At 46.2% G+C, this 17791-nt stretch overlaps 1 long non-coding RNA gene across 19 annotated transcripts in view; it reads right to left on the bottom strand.

Moving 5' to 3' along the window:
- The window catches only part of LOC102551428 (uncharacterized), a 65599-nt gene extending 61075 nt beyond the window's left edge, over positions 1–4524 (bottom strand). For all 19 annotated transcript variants that reach the window (XR_010061323.1, XR_010061332.1, XR_010061331.1 and 16 more), the window contains exon 1: positions 1320–4524. This is a non-coding gene — a long non-coding RNA (uncharacterized LOC102551428). The remainder of the gene's footprint in view (positions 1–1319) is intronic.
- Between the last annotated feature and the right edge of the window lie 13267 nt (positions 4525–17791).

Consider the following 17791-nt stretch of genomic DNA (forward strand, 5'->3'; position numbering starts at 1 on the left):
ACTCTGTACCAGATACACTATGGAAAGTCTGTGACTCTCAGAAGACTGGACACTCCTGAGAGGACAGGGGAGAAAACCTCTTCTTGTCACCTTCCTGGCACATGTGGAACCTGCATGGAGACCTCTGGACACTGGAACCTAGGACAGTCAGAGACAGGACCATTTGTGTCTTTGCCCGTGCATGGAGCTGAAAGCCAATATCAAGTAGTGCTGACACAATTGAGAGCAGAGGTTAGACCACTGCATCTGCTCCAAGAGACTCTCCTGGAACCCACAGGACATAGGAAACGTGGAGCTGTCTTGGACAGAATACTTGTGGTTTCTGCCTCTGCTTGGATTTGACCAAGTCCCACAGTTCTCTGTACCCAGATCCTCTGGGAAGAGAGAGTGGGACACTGAAACATGCAGAAAATCCAGAAAGAACAGCAGAGGCCTTCTCTTGGCTCAACTTTCTGAACCAAGTTGAATCCACCTGCAGTCCTCTGGACACAGGCACCTAGGAGCAGACTGGGATGGGTTCTTGCAGTTTATGTCTGCAGGTTGAGCTGGCCCTGTCCTACTGCATTTGTATCCAGATCCGTGAAGTATAGTGCAGGATTCTGAGAAGTGCAGACCATCCTGAGAACTCAGGAGACCACCACTCCTGCTCACATACTAGCCCAAGAGGAACCCCAATGGAGAGCTCTGGACACATGAAATTTAGAGCAGATTTGGACAGGATTCTTCTGGTTTCCAGATGGGGCCAGTGCTGACCTTGTTTCACAGATTTCTATACTGAGATCCCATGGGGAGAGAGAGGGACTTTCAGAAATGCATTCAATCCTGAGAGCACAGGGGAAGCCACCACTTCTGTTCACATTCCTGTCCCACAAGGAACCACACTAGAACCTTATGGCCACAGGAACCTAGGAGCAGTCTGGGACAGGTTCCTTCTCCTTTTCATCTTTGCACAGAGCCGATGAGGTATTATACCATACTGTGCCCAGATCTCATGAGGAATAGAGCTGGACACACAGAACTGCAGACAATCCTGAACCCTCAGTGGAGACCACTACTTCTGCTCACACTCCTGGCCCAAGGGGAAACCACCTGGAGCCCTCAGAACACACAATTCTAGGAGCAGTAAGGGACAGGATCCTTCTGGTCTTTGCCTGAGCAGGGAGCTGAAAGCCGGGTGCCAAAAGCGCTGCCACACCTCGTAGCAGAGGTACGACGAAACTTTCTTTACTGAGGTACCCTCCTAGGACCACCAGGACATAGGAAACCAGGAAAAGACTGACACAACATCCTTCTTGTTTCTGCATATGCCTGAAACTGACCTGGTCACACTGTTCTGTACATCCAAATCCAATAAGGAGAGACCATGCCTCTAAGAAGTGTGGACAGTCCTGAGAAGACAGGGGAGACCACCTCTTCTGTTCACCTTCTTGGTTCAAGAGGAACCCGTCTGGAGCCCTCTGGAGCAGTCAGGGACAGGATTTGTTTGCCCATGCATGGACCTGAAAGCCAATATTCAGGAAAAATATCACACCTGAGAGTAGAGGTAAGACCACCATTTCTGCAGGAGAGACCTTCCTGAACCCCTCAGGATATAGGAAACCAGGAGCCCACTGGGACGGGGTACTTCTGGTTTCGGCCTGTGCCTGGAGCTTACCGTGCCACACAGTTCTCGGCATATAGATCCCCTGTGGGGAGAGCATGACTCTCAGAAGTGTAGACAATAAGGAGTGCACAGGAGATACCTACTCTTGGCTCACATTCCTGACCCAAGAGGAACCTGCCTGGAGCCCTCTGGACCCAGGAACCTAGGTGCAGTGTAGGACAGGAACCATCTGGTCTCTGGATGACCCTAGAGCTGACCTACGCACAAGCAATCTGTTCCTAGATCCCAAGAGGGATAGAGCTGTCCTCAGAGAAATACAGACAAGCATGAGAGAACAGGGGAAACCACCACTTCTGTTCACATTCTGGGTCCAAAAGGAACCTGTTTGGAACATTCTCAAAACATGAACCCAAGAGAATATTAGACAGGAATTTTCTGGTTTGTATCTGGTCCAGGAGCTATCCTGGTCCCACAAGCTCTCTGTACCCTGGTCCTGTGAGGAATAGAACTGGACTCTCGGAAATATGTTCAAGCCTGAGGGCACATGGGAGAACACCACTTCTGCTCACATTTCTGGCCCAAGAGGGACCAGCCTGGGGACTTCTGGTCACAGGAACCTAGGAGCAGACAGGGACAGGATCCTTCTGTTTTCCCAAAGGTCAGTGCTGAAAGTCAGGCTCCAGGAGCACTGACATATTGGGAAAGCAGAGGTAAGACAACGACTTCTCCTCTGAGGGACACTCCTGGAGACCTCAGGACATAGGAGACCAGGAGCCATCTGTAACAGGGTAATTCTGGTTTTCATCTGTGTCCAGAGCTCCCTTTTTCCGAAGCTCTCACTACCCAGATGCCGTGAGAGACAGTGTGACTCTCAGAAGTGTGGACAATCATGAGAGCACAGGAGAGACCCCAACTTCTGCTCACCTTCCTGGCACAAGAAGAACTTGCCTGGACCCCTCTGGACACAAGAATGTAGGAACAGAATGGGACAGGATCATTCTAATTTCTGCCTGTGCCCTGAGATGACCTGCTCCCACAGATTTTTGTACCAGGATCCCCTGGGAAGAGAGAAGGACTCTCAGAAGTGTGTTCATTCCTGAGAGCACAGAATAGACCTCCACTTCTGCACATGTTCCTGGCCCAAGAGGACCCTCTGTCTAGTCTTCAAAATAGAGATTCCTAGGAGCAACCAAGGATGGGATCCTTCTTGTCTTTGCTCTTGCATGGGGCTGAAAGGCAGTATCCAGGACACAATTGAGAGCAGTTGTAAGTACAACCTGAGTCAAAAGATTACCACGGGAGAGAGTTCTGACAAATGCTCATAGAGTCCTCAGAACTTAGGAAACCAGGAGTCGGCTGGGACAGGATAACTCTGGATTGTGACTGAGCCCAGAACTGATTTGGTCCCATAATTTTCTATACGCAGATCACCTTTGGAAATAGTGCACTCTCACAAGTGCAGAAAATCCTGAAAGAAGAGGGGAGGCCTCCTCTTGTCTCTCATTCCTGGCCCAAGGTAAACCCATCTGGATCCTTCTGGACACAGGAACTTAGGAGCAGACTGGGATAGGTACCTTGCAGGTTCTGTCTGCACCCTGAGGTGGCCCAGTCCTATAGCTTTCTGTATCCAGATCCTATGAAATATAGAGGTGGACTGTAAGAAGTACAGACAATCCTGAGATCTCTGGGGAGACGACCACTACTGCACATTCCTGGCCCACAAAGAACGTGCCTGGAGCCCTCTGGACACAGGAACCTTAGAGCTGTCTTGGACAGGATACTTCTGGTTTCCCAATTGTGGCCAGGGTGACACAGGCCCAAAGCTCTCAGCACCAAGATCTCATGGGTTGAGAGCTGGACAGTCAGAAATGCTTTTAATCCTGAGAGCACTGTGGAGACAAACACTTGTGCTCACATCCTTGCCCCAAGAGGTGCCTGTCTGGAGCCTTCTGGACACATGATCCTAGGAGCAGTCCGAACAGGATCCTTCTGGTCTTTATCTGTGCACGGAGCAGAAAGCCACTATCCAGGAGCTCTGAGTCACCAGAGAACAGAGATCAGACCACAATTTCGGATAGGAAGGACCCGACTGGAGCCCTCAAGTCATAGGAAACCAGGAGCGGTCTTGTTCAGGATACTTCTGGTTTCTGCCTGTGCTTGGAGTTCACACGGTCCAACAGTTCTCTACTGACTCGTGGCTCAAAAGATCACCAGGGAAGAGAACATGACTGTTAAAAGAGCAAACAATCCTGAGACAACCAGGTAGGCTTCCTCTTGACTCACCTTTCTGGTCCACGTTGAGGCTGCCTGGAGGGCTAAGGAAGCTAAGATCAGACTTGGATAGGATCCTTGCAGTTTGATCCTGCTACCTCAGCTGACCACATCCAACAGCTTTCTTTACTCAGATACTGTGAGGTATAAAGCTGGACTCTCAGAAGTGTACCCAATGCTGAGACCACAGGGGAGGACCCCACTTCTGCTCACATCCCTGCCCTAAGAGATAACAGTCTGGAGACTTCTTAACTCAGGAACCAAGGACCTGTCAGGGATATGATCATGCCGGTCTCCACCTGAGCTCAAAGCTATAGCCAGTCTCCAGTGTCCCTGACACACCTGAGAGCAGAGGTAAGAGCACCACTTCTCCTCCCAGGGACCCGACTGGAGCCCTCAGGACAAAGGAAACCATGTGCCATCTGGAAAAGGATACTTCTGGTTTCAGCCTGTGCCTAAAACTGATTTGGTCTCACCAGTCTCTATATGCACATCTCCTGAGGGGGGGAGCGTGACTCTTAGAAGCGTGAACAATACTGAGAGACAGGGAAGGCCACTTCTTCTGTTCAACTTCCTGGCCCAAGAGGAACCTGCTTGGATTCCTCTGGACACAGGCATTTAGAAGCAGTCAGGGACAGGATCCTTCTGGTTTTGCTTATGCATGGAGCCTAAAACCAACGTCCAGGAATGGTGTGAAATCTGGGAGCAGAGGTAAAACGACCATCTCTGTCAGAGGGATTCTCCTGGGCATTTCAGAATATAGAAAACCTAGGGCCGTCTGGCACAGAATACTTCTGGTTTCTACCTGTGCCTGTAGCTCACCTAGTCCCACAGTTCTCTGTACCAAAATCCTCTGGAAAGAGAGCTGGACTGTCAGAAATGTGTTCAATCCTAAGTGCACATGGGAGACCATCACTTCTGCTAATATCCCTGATATTAAAAATACCAGTCTGGAGCCTTCTGCACACAGGAAGCTAGGAGCTGTCAGGACATGATCTTTTTGGTATCAGCCTGCGATCATAACTGAAAACCAGTCTCCTATATACCTGACACACCTGAAAGCAGAGGTAAGACCCCAATTTCAGCTCCAATATACTCTACTGGGTTCCTCAGGACACAACAAAGCAGGAGTCATCTGAGATAAGATCATTCTAGTTTGTGCCTGTGCCTGGACCTGAACTGGTCCCACAGCAATCTGTACCCCGGTCCCCTGGGGAGAAAGCATATGACTCTCAGAAGACTGGACTATTTTGAGTGTACAGGGGAGGCCACCTATTCTGTTCACCTTCCTGAAACAAGTGGAACCCGCCTAGAGCCCTCTGGACACAGAATCCCAGGAGCAGCCAGGGACAGATCCTTCTGGTGTTTGCCCATGCATGGAACTGAAAACCAGTATACAGTAGTGCTGACACAACTGAGAGCATAGGTTAGACCACAATTTATGGCCTGAGAGATCCTCCTGGAGCCTGCAGGACATAGGAAGCCTGGAGCTGTCTGGGACATGATACTTGTGGTTTCTGCCTCTGCCTGGACTTGACCTGATCCTACAGTTCAATTACCCAAAACCTCTGAGGAGAAAGAGTGACTCTCAGTAGTGCACAAAATCCTGAGAAGACAGGGGAGACCTCTTCTTGGCTCAGCTTTCTGAACAAAGTTGAATCCACCTGCAGCCGACTGGACACAGGAACCAAGGACCAGACTAGGAAAGGTTCCGTGCAGTTGCTGCTTGCTCCCTGAGCTGACCCTGTCCTACAGTTTCTACTATCCAGATCCCCTGTGGTATAGAGTTGGACTCTCAGAAGTGCAGATACTCCAGACAGCTCATGGGAGACCACCACTACTGCTCACATACATGGCCCAAGAGGAACCTGCATAGAGCCCTCTCTGCTCCCAAACCCCGTGGGAGAGAGGCCTCACTGCCTGGTCAGGTGGGCACTCCTGAGGCTGCAGAGCGGAAGAGACCACCAACACTGCCCACCCCTGCCCACATCCCTGGCCCAAGAGGAAATTGTATATGGCATCTGGGTTCCCGTAGAGGAGGGCCCAGGAGCAGCAGGACCGCTGCGTGTGAGACACCGCCAGAACCTGAAAGGACCTACGCAATAAACAGTTCTCTGCACCCAAATCCCTTGGGAGGGAGAGCTAAACCTTCAGAGAGGCAGATACGCCTGGGAAACCAGAAGAGACTGCACTCTGCACACATCTCTGACGCCAGAGGAAAACACCAAATGCCATCTGGAACCCTGGTGCACGGAAGCTCACGGAAAGGGCGGCTCAGATCTTCCTGGTTGTTGCCGCCGCAGAGAGCTCATAAGCAACACCCCAGGAGCAAACTGGAGCCTCGGGACCGCAGGTAAGACCAACCTTCCTGCTCCAAGAAACCTGCCTGGTGAATTCAAGACATAGGCCCACAGGAACAGCTGAAGACCTGTAGATAGGAAAAACTACACGCCCGAAATCAGAACACTCTGTCCCCATAACTGGCTGAAAGAAAACAGAAAAATAGGTCTACAGCGCTCCTGACACACAGGCTTATAGGACAGTCTAGCCACTGTCAGAAATAACAGAACAAAGGAACACTAGAGAAATCTGATGGTGACAGGCAAGCGCAGGAACCCAAGCAACAGAAACCAAGACTACATGGCATCATCGGAGCCCAATTCTCCCGCCAAAGCAAACACGGAATATTCAAACACACCAGAAAAGCAAGATCTAATTTCAAAATCATATTTGATCATGATGCTAGAGGACTTCAAGAAAGAACTCCCTTAGAGAAACACAGGAAAACATTAATAAACAAGTAGAAGCCTACAGAGAGGAATAGCAAAAATCTCTGAAAGAATTCCAGGAAAACACAATCAAACAGTTGAAGGAATTAAAAATGGGAATAGAAGCAATCAAGAAAGAACACATGGAAACAACCCTGGATATAGAAAACCAAAAGAAGAGACAGGAGCCGTAGATACGAGCTTCACCAACAGAATGCAAGAGATGGAAGAGAGAATCTCAGGAGCAGAAGATTCCATAGAAATCATTGACTCAACTGTCAAAGATAATGTAAAGCGGAAAAAGCTACTGGTCCAAAACATACAGGAAATCCAAGACTCAATGAGAAGATCAAACCTAAGGATAATAGGTGTAGAAGAGAGTGAAGACTCCCAGCTCAAAGGACCAGTAAATATCTTCAACAAAATCATAGAAGAAAACTTCCCTAACCTAAAAAAAGAGATACCCATAGGCATACAAGAAGCCTACAGAACTCCAAATAGATTGGACCAGAAAAGAAACACCTCCCGTCACATAATAGTCAAAACACCAAATGCACAAAATAAAGAAAGAATATTGAAAGCAGTAAGGGAAAAAGGTCAAGTAACATATAAAGGCAGACCTCTCAGAATCACACCAGACTTTTCGCCAGAAACTATGAAAGCCAGAAGATCCTGGACAGATGTCATACAGACCCTAAGAGAACACAAATGCCAGCCCAGGTTACTGTATCCTGCAAAACTCTCAATTAACATAGATGGAGAAACCAAGATATTCCATGACAAAACCAAATTTACACAATATCTCTCTACAAGTACAGCAATACAAAGGATAATAAATGGTAAAGCCCAACATAAGGAGGCAAGCTATACCCTAGAAGAAGCAAGAAACTAATCGTCTTGGCAACAAAACAAAGAGAAGAAAAGCACACAAACATAACCTCATATCCAAATATGAATATAACAGGAAGAAATAATCACTATTCCTTAATATCTCTCAACATCAATGGCCTCAACAACCCAATAAAAAGACATAGATAAACAAACTGGATATGCAACGAGGACCCTGCATTCTACTGCCTACAGGAAACACACCTCAGCGACAAAGACAGACACTACCTCAGAGTGAAAGGCTGGAAAACAACTTTCCAAGCAAATGGTCAGAAGAAGCAAGCTGGAGTAGCCATTCTAATATCAAATAAAATCAATTTTCAACTAAAAGTCATTAAAAAAGATAAGTAACGACACTTCATATTCATCAAAGGAAAAATCCACCAAGATGAACTCTCAATCCTAAATATCTATGCCCCAAATACAAGGGCACCTACATACGTAAAAGAAACCTTACTAAAGCTCAAAACACACATTGCACCTCACACAATAATAGTGGGAGATTTCAACACCCCACTCTCATCAATGGACAGATCATGGAAACAGAAATAAAACAGAGACGTAGACAGACTAAGAGAAGTCAGGAGCCAAATGGACTTAACAGATATTTATAGAACTTTCTATCCTAAAGCAAAAGGATATTACTTCTTCTCAGCTCCTCATGGTACTTTCTCCAAAATTGACGATATAATTGGTCAAAAAATGGGCCTCAACAGATACAGAAAGATAGAAATAATCCCATGAGTGCTATCGGACCACCACGACCTAAAACTGGTCTTCAATAACAATCAAGGAAGAATACCCACATATACGTGGAAATTGAACAATGCTCTACTCTATGATAACCTGGTCAAGGAAGAAATAAAGAAAGAAATTAAAGACTTCATAGAATTTAATGAAAATGAAGGTACAACATACCCAAACTTATGGGACACAATGAAAGCTGTGCTAAAAGGAAAACTCATAGCGCTGAGTGCATGCAGAAAGAAACAGGAAAGAGCATATGTCAGCAGCTTGACAGCACTCCTAAAAGCTCTAGAACAAAAAGGAGCAAATACACCCAGGAGGAGTAGAAGGCAGGAAATAATCAAACTCAGAGCTGAAATCAACCAAGTAGAAACAAAAAGGACCATAGAAAGAATCAACAGAACCAAAAGTTGGTTCTTTGCGAAAATCAACAAGATAGATAAACCTTTAGCCAGACTAACGAGAGGACACAGAGAGTGTGTCCAAATTAACAAAATCAGAAATGAAAAGGGAGACATAACTACAGATTCAGAGGAAATTCAAAAAATCATCAGATCTTACTAAAAAAGCCTATATTCAACAAAACTTGAAAATCTTCAGGAAATGGATAATTTCCTAGACAGATACCAGGTACTGAAGTTAAATCAGGAACAGATAAACCAGTTAAACAACCCCATAACTCCTAAGGAAATAGAAGCAGTCATTAAAGGTCTCCCAACCAAAAAGAGCCTAGGTCCAGACGGGTTTAGTGCAGAATTCTAACAGACCTTCATATAAGACCTCATACCAATATTATCCAAACTATTCCACAAAATTGAAACAGATGGAGCACTTCCGAATTCCTTCTATGAAGCCACAATTACTCTTATACCTAAACCACACAAAGACCCAACAAAGAAAGAGAACTTCAGACCAATTTCCCTTATGAATATCGATGCAAAAATACTCAATAAAATCCTGGCAAACCGAATCCAAGAGCACATCAAAACAATCATCCACCATGATCAACTAGGCTTCATCCCAGTCATGCAGGGATGGTTTAATATACGGAAACCCATCAACGTGATCCATTATATAAACAAACTGAAAGTTTAAAACCACATGATCATTTCATTAGATGCTGAGAAAGCATTTTACAAAATTCAACACCCCTTCATGATAAAAGTCCTGGAAAGAATAGGAATTCAAGGCCCATACCTAAACATAGTAAAAGCCATATACAGCAAACCAGTTGCTAACATTAAACTAAATGGAGAGAAACTCGAAGCAATCCCACTAAAATCAGGGACTAGACAAGGCTGCCCACTCTCTCCCTACATATTCAATATAGTTCTTGAAGTTCTAGCCAGAGCAATCAGAGAACAAAAGGAGGTCAATGGGATACAGATTGGAAAAGAAGAAGTCAAAATATCACTATTTGCAGATGATATGATAGTATATTTAAGTGATCCCAAACGTTCCACCAGAGAACTACTAAACCTGATAAACAACTTCAGCAAAGTGGCTGGGTATAAAATTAACTCAAATAAATCAGTAGCCTTCCTCTACACAAAAGAGAAACAAGCCGAGAAAGAAATTAGGGAAACGACACCCTTCATAATAGACCCAAATAATATAAAGTACCTCGGTGTGACTTTAACCAAGCAAGTAAAAGATTTGTACAATAAGAACTTCAAACACTGAAGAAAGAAATTGAAGAAGACCTCAGAAGATGGAAAGATCTCCCATGCTCATGGATTGGCAGGATTAATATAGTAAAAATGGCCATTTTACCAAAAGCCATCTACAGATTCAATGCAATCCCCATCAAAATACCAATCCAATTCTTCAAAGAGTTAGACAGAACAATTTGCAAATTCATCTGGAATAACAAAAAACCCAGGATAGCTAAAACTATCCTCAACAATAAAAGGACTTCAGGGGGAATCACTATCCCTGAACTCAAGCAGTATTGCAGAGTAATAGTGATAAAAACTGCATGGTATTGGTACAGAGACAGACAGATAGACCAATGGAACAGAATTGAAGACCCAGAAATGAACCCACACACCTATGGGCACTTGATTTTTGACAAAGGAGCCAAAACCATCAAATGGAAAAATGATAGCATTTTCAGCAAATGGTGCTGGTTCAACTGGAGGTCAACATGTAGAAGAATGCAGATCGATCCATGCTTATCACCCTGTACAAAGCTTAAGTCCAAGTGGATCAAGGACCTCCACATCAAACCAGATACACTCAGACTAATAGAAGAAAAAGTAGGGAAGCATCTGGAACACATGGGCACTGGAAAAAATTTCCTGAACAAAACACCAATGGCTTATGCTCTAAGATCAAGAATCGACAAATGGGATCTCATAAAACTGTAAAGCTTCTGTAAGGCAAAGGACACTGTGGTTAGGACAAAACAGCAACCAACAGATTGGGAAAAGATCTTTACCAATCCTACAACAGATAGAGGCCTTATATCCAAAATATACAAAGAACTCAAGAAGTTAGACCGCAGGGAGACAAATAACCCTATTAAAAATGGGGTTCAGAGCTAAACAAAGAATTCAGAGCTGAGGAATGCCGAATGGCTGAGAAACACCTAAAGAAATGTTCAACATCTTTAGTCATAAGGGAAATGCAAATCAAAACAACCCTGAGATTTCACCTCACACCAGTGAGTATGGCTAAGATCAAAAACTCAGGTGACAGCAGATGCTGGCGAGGATGCGGAGAAAGAGGAACACTCCTCCATTGTTGGTGGGGTTGCAGACTGGTACAACCATTCTGGAAATCAGTCTGGAGTTTCCTCAGAAAATTGGACATTGAACTGCCTGAGGATCCAGCTATACCTCTCTTGGGCATATACCCAAAAGATGCCCCAACATATAAAAAAGACACGGGCTCCACTATGTTCATAGCAGCCTTATTTATAATAGTCAGAACCTGGAAAGAACCCAGATGCCCTTCAGCAGAGGAATGGATACAGAAAATGTGGTACATCTACGCAATGGAATATTACTCAGCTATCAAAAACAATGACTTTATGAAATTCGTAGGCAAATGGTTGTAACTGGAAAATATCATCCTGAGTGAGGTAACCCAATCACAGAAAAACACACATGGTATGCACTCATTGATAAGTGGCTATTAGCCCAAATGCTTGAATTACCCTAGATGCCTACAACAAATGAAACTCAAGACGGATGATCAAAATGTGAATGGTTCACTCCTTCTTAAAATGGGAACAAGAATACCCTTGGCAGGGAATAGAGAGGCAAAGATTAAAACAGACACAGAAGGAACATCCATTCAGAGCCTGCCCCACATGTGGCCCATACATATACAGCCATCCAATTAGACAAGATGGATGAAGCAAAGAAGTGCAGACCGACAGGAGCCTGATGTAGATCTCTCCTGAGAGACACAGCCAGAATACAGAAAACACAGAGGTGAATGCCCGCAGCAAACCACTGAACTGAGAATAGGACCCCCGTTGAAGGAATCAGAGAAAGAACTGGAAGAGCTTGAAGGGGCTCAAGACCCCATATGTACAACAATGCCAAGCAACCAGAGCTTCCAGGGACTAAGCCAATACCTAAAGACTATACATGAACTGACCCTGGACTCTGACCTCATAGATAGCAATGAATATCCTAGTAAGAGCACCAGTGGAAGGGGAAGCCGTGGGTCCTGCTAAGACTGAACCCCCAGTGAACTAGACTGTTGCGGGGAGGACGGCAATGGGGGGAGGATGGGGAGGGGAACACTTATAAGGAAGGGGAGGGGGGAGGGAGATGTTTGCCTGGAAACCAGGAAAGGGAATAACACTCGAAATGTATATAAGAAATACTCAAGTTAATTAAAAAAAAAAAGACACAGATTAACAAACTGGATACATAATGAGGACCCAGCAGCTGCCTACAGGAAACACACCTGAGGGACAAAGACAGACACTACCTCAGAGTAAAAGGCTGGAAAACAACTTTCCAAGCAAATGGTCTGAAGAAGCAAGCTGAAGTAGCCATTCTAATATCAAATAAAATCAATTTTCAACCAAAAGTCATCAAAAAAGATAAGGAAGGGCACTTCATATTCATCAAAGGAAAAATATACCAAGATAAACTCTTAATCCTAAATATCTATGCTCCAAATACAAGGGCACCTACATACATAAAAGAAACTTTAGAGCTCAAAGCACACATTGCACCTCACACAATAAGAGTAGGAGATTTCAACATCCCACTCTCATCAATGGACAGATCATGAAAATAGAAATTAAACATAGACATGGACAGACTAACAGAAGTCACGATCCAAATGCACTTAACAGATATTTGTAGAACATTCTATCCTAAAACAAAAGGATATACCTTCTTCTCACCACCTCATGGTACTTTCTCCAAAATCGAACATATAATCGGTCACAAAACAGACCTCAACAGATACAGAAAGATAGAAACAATCCCATGCGTCCTATCAGACAACCATGGGCTAAATCTGGCCTTCAATAGCAAGAATAACAAGAATAACAAGAATACACTTAGGAGGGGATAGGGAGGCAAAGTTTAGAACAGAGGCAGAAGGAACACCCATTCAGAGCTTGTCCCACATATGGCCCATACATATACAGCAACCAAACTAGATAAGATGGATGAAGCAAAGAAGTGCAGGCCGACAGGAACCGGATATAGATCTCTCCTGAGAAACACAGCCAGAATACGGCAAATACATAGGTGAATGCCAGCAGCAAACCAGTGATCTGAGAGTAGGACCCCCGTTGAAGGAATCAGAGAAAGAACTGGAAGAGTTTGAAGGGGCTCGAGACCCCATATGTACAACAATGCCAACTAACCAGAGCTTCCAGGGACTAAGCCACTACCCAAGACTATACATGGACTGACGCTGGGCTACAACTACATAGGTAGCAATGAATAGCCTAGTAAGGGCACCAGTGGTAGGTGAAGCCCTTGGTCCTGCCAAAGCTGGACCCCCAGTGAACGGGGGTCTTGTGGGAATAGCAGTAATGGGGGGAGGATTGGGAGGGGAACACTTACATAGAATGGGAGGGGTAGGGGTGAGGGGGATATTGGCATGGAAACCAGGAAAGGGAATAACATTTGAAATGAAAATAAGAAATACCCAATTTAATAAAGATGGAAAAAAACTATAAAGGCAAAAAAAAAAGTGTGGAAAGTCCTGAGAGAAGAGGGCAGGCCTCCACTTCTCTTGCCTTTGTGGCCAAAGTTGAACCCTTGTGGATCCTTCTGCACAAAGGAACTTAGGAGCAGACTGGGATGGGTCCCTTGCAGGTTCTGCCTGCACCCGGAGCTGACCTGGTGATACAGCTTTCTGTATCCAGATCCTGTGAGTTGCAGAGCAGGACTCTCAGAAGTGAGGACAATCCTCAGAGCTCTAGGGAGAGGACCATTTCTGCTCACATTCCTGGCCCAAGAAGAACCCTCCAGGAGGCCTCTGGCCACAGGAACCTGAAAGCAGACTTGAAAGGATCCTTCTGGTTTCTGATGATGACCAGTGGTAGCACAGGCCCAAAGCTCTCAGTACCAAGATCCCCTGGGGTGAGGGCTGGACTGTCAGAAATGCATTCAATCCTGAGAGCACAGTGGAGATCAGCACTTCTGCTCACATCCTTGCTCCAAGAGGGACCTGTCTGGAACCTTTTGGACACATGATCCTAGGAGCAGTAAGGAACAAGACCCTTCTGTACTTTGCCTGTACATGGAGCTGAAAGCCACTACCCAGGAGCACTCACTGTCCAGAGAGCAGAGATAAGACCACAATTTATGCTCAGAAGGACCCTTCTGGAGCCCTGAAGACACAATACATCAGGATCTGTCGGGGTCAGTATACATCTGGTTACTGCCTGTTGCCTGGAGCTAACCCAGTCCAACAGTTCTCTATTGACCCATGAGTCAAAAGTTCACCATGGTAGAGAGTATGAGTTTTAGAAGAGCAAATAATCCTGAGAGAACAGGTGAGGCCTCTCTTGGCTCACATTTCTGGCCCAACTTGAGGCCGCTTTGAGGCCTCTAAACACAGGAACCTAGGAACAGACTTGGATAGGATCCTTGCAGTTTGACCCTGCTACCTCAGCTGACCCCATCCAACAGCTTTCTTTACTCAGATACTGTGAGGTATAGAGCAGGATTCTGAGAAGTGCAGACCATCCTGAGAACTCAGGAGACCACCACTCCTGCTCACATACCTGGCCCAAGAGGAACCCCAATGGAGAGATCCGGACACACGAAACCTAGGGGAGACTTGGACAGAATTCTGGTTTCCAGATGGGGCCAGTGCTAACCTTGTTTCACAGATTTCTATACCAAGATCCCGTGGGGAGAGAGAGGGACTTTCAGAAATGCATTCAATCCTGAGAGCACAGGGGAAGCCACCACTTCTGTTTACGTTCCTGGTCCACAAGGAACCACACTAGAGCCTTATGGCCACAGGAACCTAGGAGCAGACTGGGACAGGTTCCTTCTCCTTTTCATCTTTGCACAGAGCCGATGAGGTCTTACACCATAATGTACCCAGATCTCATGAGGAATAGAGCTGGACACACAGAAGTGCAGACAATCCTGAACCCTCAGTGGAAACCACTACTTCTGCTCACACTCCTGGCCCAAGGGGAAACCACCTGGAGCCCTCGGAACACATAATTCTAGGAGCAGTAAGGGACAGGATCCTTCTGGTCTTTGCCTGAGCAGGGAGCTGAAAGCTGGGTGCCAAAAGCACTGCTACACCTCGTAGCAGAGGTACGACGAAACTTTCTTTACTGAGGTACCCTCCTAGGACCACCAGGACATAGGAAACCAGGAAAAGACTGACACAACATCCTTCTTGTTTCTGCATATGCCTGAAACTGACCTGGTCACACTGCTCTGTACATCCAAATCCAATAAGGAGAGACCATGCCTCTAAGAAGTGTGGAAGGTCCTGTGATGACAAGGGAGACCACCTCTTCTGTTCACCTTCCTGGCTCAAAAGGAACCATTCTTGAGCCCTCTGGACCCAGGAACCTAGGAGCAGTGTAGGACAGGATCCATCAGGTCTCTGGCTGAGCCTAGAGCTGACCTATGCACAAGCAATCTATTCCTAGATCCCGAGAGGGATAGAGCTGTCCTCAGAGAAATACAGACAAGCATGAGAGAACAGGGGAAACCACCACTTCTGCTCACAATCTGGGTCCAAGAGGAACTTGTTTGGAACATTCTCGAAACATGAACCTAGGAGAAGATTAGAACAGGAATTTTCTGGTTTGTATCTGGTCCAGGAGCTATCCTGGTCCCACAAGCTCTCTGTACACTGGTCCTGTGAGGAATAGAACTGGACTCACAGAAATATGTTCAAGCCCGAGGGCACATGGGAGACTACCACTTCTGCTCACATTTCTGGCCCAAGAGGGACCAGCCTGGGGCCTTCTGGTCACAGGAACCTAGGAGCAGTCAGGGACAGGATCCTTCTGTCCCTTGCCAATGGTCAGAGCTGAAAGTCAGGCTCCAGGGACACTGACACATTTGAAAGCAGAGGTAAGACAATGACTTCTCCTCTGAGGGACACTCCTGGAGACCTCAGGACATAGGAAAACAAGAGCCATCTGTAACAGGAAAATTCTAGTTTTCATCTGTGTCCAGAGCTGCCGGGTACCAAAGCTCTCCCTACCCAGATGCCATGAGAGACAGTGTGACTCTCAGAAGTGTGGACAATCGTGAGAGCACAGGAGAGACCCCAACTTCTCCTCGCCTTCCTGGCACAAGAAGAACCTGCCTGGACCCCTCTGGATACAAGAAAATAAGGGCCTCTGGGGCAGGATCATTCTAATTTCTGCCTTTGCCCTGAGATGACCTGCTCCCACATATTTTTGAACCAGGATCCCTTGGGAAGAGAGAAGGACTCTCAGAAGTATGTTCATTCCTGAGATCACAGAATAGACCTCCACTTCTGCAATCATTCCTGGCCCAAGAGATCCCTCCCTCTGGCTATCAAAATACAGGATCCTAGGAGCAACCAAGGATGGGATCCTTCTTGTCTTTGCTCTTGCATGGGGCTGAAAGCCAGTATCCAGGACACAATTGAGAGCAGTGGTAAGTACAACCTGAGTCAAAAGATCACCATGGGAGAGAGTTCTGACAAATGCTCATAGAGCACTCAGAACTTAGGAAACCAGGAGTCGGCTGGGACAGGATAACTCTGGTTTGTGACTGAGCCCAGAACTGATTTGGTCCCATAATTTACTATACACAGATCACCTGTGAAAATAGTGCACTCTCACAAGTGCAGAAAATCCTGAAAGAAGAGGGGAAGCCTCCTCTTGTCTCTCATTCCTGGCCCAAGGTAAACCCATCTGGATCCTTCTGAACACAGGAACTTAGGAGCAGACTGGGATAGGTACCTTGCAGGTTCTGTCTGCACCCTAAGCTGGCCCAGTCCTACAGCTTTCTGTATCCAGATCCTATGAAATATAGAGGTGGACGCTATGAAGTACAGATAATCCTGAGATTTCTGGGGAGACCACCACTACTGAACATTCCTGGCCCAAGAAGAACCTGCCTGGAACCCTCTGGACAGAGGAACCTTAGAGAAGTCTTGGACAGGATACTTCTGGTTTCCAACTGTGGCCAGGGTGATACAGGCCCAAAGCGCTCAGCACCAAGATTCCCATGGGAAGAGAGCTGGACAGTCACAAATGCTTTTAATCCTGAGAGCACTGTGGAGACAAACACTTCTGCTCACATCCTTTCCCCCCAAGAGGTGCCTGTCTGGAGCTTCTGGACACATGATCCTAGGAGCAGTCTGAACAGGATCCTTCTGGTCTTTATCTGTGCATGGAGCATAAAGGCACTATCCAGGAGCCCTGACTCACCAGAGAACAGAGATCAGACCACAATTTCGGATAGGAAGGACCCGACTGGAGCCCTCAAGTCATAGGAAACCAGGAGCGGACTTGGTCAGGATACTTCTGGTTTCTGCCTGTGCTTGGAGCTCACACGGTCCAACACTTCTCTATTGTCCCCTGAGTCAAAAGATCACCATGGGAGAGAGTATGACTCTTAGAAGAGCAGAAAACCCTGAGAGAACAGAGGTGGCTTCCTCTTGACTCAGTTGTCTGGTCCAAGTTGAAGCTGCCTGGAGGGCTCTAAACACAGGAAGTTAGGAACAGACTTGGATAGGATCCTTGCAGTTTGATCCTGCTACCTCAGCTGACCCCATCCAACAGCTTTCTTTACTCAGATGCTGTGAGGTATAGAGCTGGACTCTCAGAAGTGCAGACAATCCTGAGAGCACAGGGGAGGACCCCACTTCTGCTCACATCCCTGCCCTAAGAGATACCAGTCTGGAGACTTCTTTTTTTTTTTTTTATTAACTTGAGTATTTCTTATATACATTTCAAGTGTTATTCCCTTTCCCGGTTTCCGGACAAACATCACCCTCCCCCCTCCCCTTCCTTATGGGTGTTCCCCTCCCAAACCTCCCCCCATTGCCACCCTCCCCGCATAGTCTAGTT

This window comes from Rattus norvegicus, chromosome X (assembly GCF_036323735.1).
Source record: "Rattus norvegicus strain BN/NHsdMcwi chromosome X, GRCr8, whole genome shotgun sequence".
NCBI classification, from domain to species: Eukaryota; Metazoa; Chordata; class Mammalia; order Rodentia; family Muridae; genus Rattus; species Rattus norvegicus.